The following is a 3,534-nucleotide window of genomic DNA, read 5'->3' as shown; positions in this document are numbered from 1 at the left end:
AAATCCCTACCCCCACCCCCACCCTCACCTCCACCCCCGCCCAGCTCTCCGGAGCCGCGCGAGGGTCCTTTGGCTTCACTCTTCCCGACTGCCCAAAGGCAACCCTGGACTCCTCGCACTCCCACTCTTTGGGCTCTCTCCTTGAACTCGTGGTGGTCACTCGCTGCTTTCTAAACAGACCAGCAGCAGCGACCCGCTACCTACCCTGCGCGCCCACGCCGCTTTCCCACCTTTTCCCCCCGCCCCTTTCTGCGGGAAACCCCCCCTCCCTCCCGGGAACCAGTCTCCCTTTCCCCTCCAGGCCTCGCTTCCGGTCAGTCCCAAAATCACTTCCGGTCACCCCTTCTCAATCCCACGGCTCTTAGAACCAAATCCAGGTTTCCGCTGAGTCGACTCCCAGCCCTCTGCAGCCCCCCACGGCCTCAAAGCATGGGTGGAGAAAGCTCAGCACCGGCTTGAATCCCAGACTCGCCAGGTTCCTCCACCGCCCACCGCCCCAGCGCCAGCCAATCATGGCGCCCTCTTCCTTCTCGGGTCCGAAGAACGTGTATCACCCTGACGCTAGCCAATGAAGAAGCGACTTCGCCGGCCTCGGCAGTGATGATAGGCTAGCTACGCCACGGCTCTCTGCCCGCGGGAGATGGGCGGGGGGATCTGGCAGAGGAAACGGCGTGCGTTCAAACGTCCCTCCTTGGGGCTACCTGAGTTCTGGCGTCCGCTAAGTAAGCGAGTCAGCACCCTACGGCGTGGGTGGAGCTTTGGCTCTAGTCTTATTGAACCCACACCCACACCCTGGCTGACTTACCTAAACGCTCCTAACAAGCGTTTGTTTGCTCGTGGAATACTGTCTCATAAAACTCACCTCTTAACGGGGTCAAGACTGCTTCAGTCCCACTTCCCTGGATAGTCTTTCTTTTTTTTTTTTTTAGGTACGCGGGCGTCTCACTGTTGTGGCCTCTCCCGTTGCGGAGCACGGTCTCCGGACGCGCAGGCTCAGCGGCCATGGCTCACGGGCCCAGCCGCTCCGCGGCATGTGGGAGACTCCCGGACCGGGGCACGAATCCGTGTCCCCTGCACCGGCAGGCGGTCTCTCAACCACTGTGCCACCAGGGAATCCCTGTATCACATCTTATTTATCCATTCCTCTGTTGATGGACATTTAGGTTGCTTCCATGTCCTGGCTATTGTAAATAGTGCTGCAATGAACATTGGGGTGGATGCATCTTTTCAAATTACGGTTTTCTCCAGGTATATGCCCAGGAGTGGGATTGCTGGATCATATGGTAGTTCCATTTTTAGTTTTTTAAGGAAACTCCATACTGTTCTCCATAATGGTTGTACCAATTTACATTCCCACCAACAGTGTAGGAGGGTTTCCTTTTCTCCACACCCTCTCCAGTATTTATTGTTTGTAGATTTTTTGGTGATGGCCATTGTGACCGGTGTCAGGTGATACCTTACTGTAGTTTTAATGTGCATTTCTCTAATAATTAGTGATGTTAAGCATCTTTTCATGTGTGACTATCTAGTTTTAACTCTTCACATCTTCCTACACTCCAGACAGCAAGCCTTTGAGGCCCAGTCTGGCTTTTTTGATGGACCCTGCAGTTAAGAGAAAAGGCATCTGAAGTATAAGGCAGTCTTTTGGGACTGAGCCCTTTACCTGTGGAATCTGATGCCATCTCTGGGTAGGTAATGTCAGAATTGAACTGAGCTCTCAGACACACTGCTAGTGCCTGAGAAATGCTTTTTGGTGTGGGGAAGCCTGCACACACATCCATTGGAGTTGGGTTCAGGAGCCCAGAGGAACATCCCAGATTTGGGAATAGAAACTACAGTCCCTCCACAAACCCACCCCTCTTCCTTTAAAGATTTCCTGGGCCAGTTTGCCAAGAACCACACTCAAACTGGTCTGAGCCAGTGGTAACAGCTTCCACTGACTCTTCTGCTGGGAGCTGTTGGGAGATGCCTCTCTCCATTCAGGGCCAGTTGCGGCCCAGATTCCATTCACTCCCACACATCACAGTCCAAACCTTGCAGCGCTGATGCTGAAGCCTCTGTACCTGCTTTCTCCCAGTAGCTTGAAGTCAGGGACTCAGCTCCTGTTGTTTCCTTGAAAGGGAGGGTACAAATGCATTCAGTCATCTATCTGATATTTATCAAGCACCTGCTCTGTGCCCTTGGCCTCGGTCCTGAGGGGTTGCAGTCTAGTGTGGACAGCCAATATTAGGGTTGTGAGATCTATGCAGAGGTGAGTGCTGGCTTCTGTGTCATTTTGGGCCTCATTATGTCGAGTGCTGTAAAGCCCCTCTGATCCCCAAGCCTGATGTCAGCGTCTTAGGCATCTCTTGTCCCTTGGGTTGGGGAGGGGGGCGGAGCATGATCTAGAGCCCAGCACAGTGCCTGGCCCAGGAATGCCGGTTGGGTGGAATCAAAGGTGATGCCTTGTCATCACCAGTTTAGATTATGTAGCCCAGACCTCATCAGTACCAAGGAGGTGGAGGGGAGAGGAGGGAGGGTTGCAGGGGAGCATGGCATGAACCCTACTCCTAGGAGGGAGAGACCCTTTTTACAGCCATGCTCTCCCAGCCCTGAGCTCAGGTGGCAGGCCTGCCCATAACATTTGCAGGCCTGGGGAAAAGCACAAAGGAAGACCCACTTACCATATATCTAAATTTTTATAAAGCATAATCAACCTAATTGTGACTGTTCTCGCCTCCTATCATGATAAGCATACCTTCATAATGACCGGGAAGGCCAGGTTTGAATTTGGACTTCTAAGACTCCTTGATGTTCTGTGCTAGAATGTGACCCAGTCCTGGCCCCCAGCCTGCAGCCTGCCTTCTCTTCCCCCTCGCAGCACCCCCTCACATTTAAAAGGGCTTTGTGTATACGTATCAGCATTCAGTCTGCACAGCCAAGCTCCATCCACCCAGCTTTCTGACAAACAGCTGCCTCTCGGTCACATCTTGGGCCAGGAGTGTATACACCAACAGCACAATCTATTATCTATTACTATTACCCAGGGAAGAGGGGCTAGAAAGTGGGCTTGGCAGGGAATTGTGGGGTCCTAGGTATCAGGGGGTGATCTAGAAGGAAAAAGGGCACATCCCCAGCCTTCCCTGGTGGCGCAGTGGTTGAGAGTCCGCCTGCCAATGCAGGGGACACGGGTTCGTGCCCCGGTCCGGGAAGATCCCACGTGCCGCGGAGCGGCTGGGCCCGTGAGCCATGGCTGCTGAGCCTGCGCGTCCGGAGCCTGTGCTTCGCAACGGGAGAGGCCACAACAGTGAGAGGACCACATACCGCAAAAAAAAAAAAAAAAAAAAAAAGGGCATATCCCCTTGACCCTGCACCCAATGAGGAGAGTCCCGGCTGGAGGGCCTGGGCAGGGAAGTAGGAGTTCAGGGCACTGATCCTCTTGCAATGGGATTTTCCCGGCCACAGACTCTGACAGCAAAGCCAGCTCCTCCCCTGGTCTCTGACACTGATTCCCTCACATCACCCTGAGAGGTAGAAGAGAAACAAGCAGACCAG

This window comes from Globicephala melas, chromosome 10, assembly GCF_963455315.2.
Source record: "Globicephala melas chromosome 10, mGloMel1.2, whole genome shotgun sequence".
Lineage (NCBI taxonomy): Eukaryota > Metazoa > Chordata > Mammalia > Artiodactyla > Delphinidae > Globicephala > Globicephala melas.
This window is presented reverse-complemented; position numbering follows the sequence as displayed.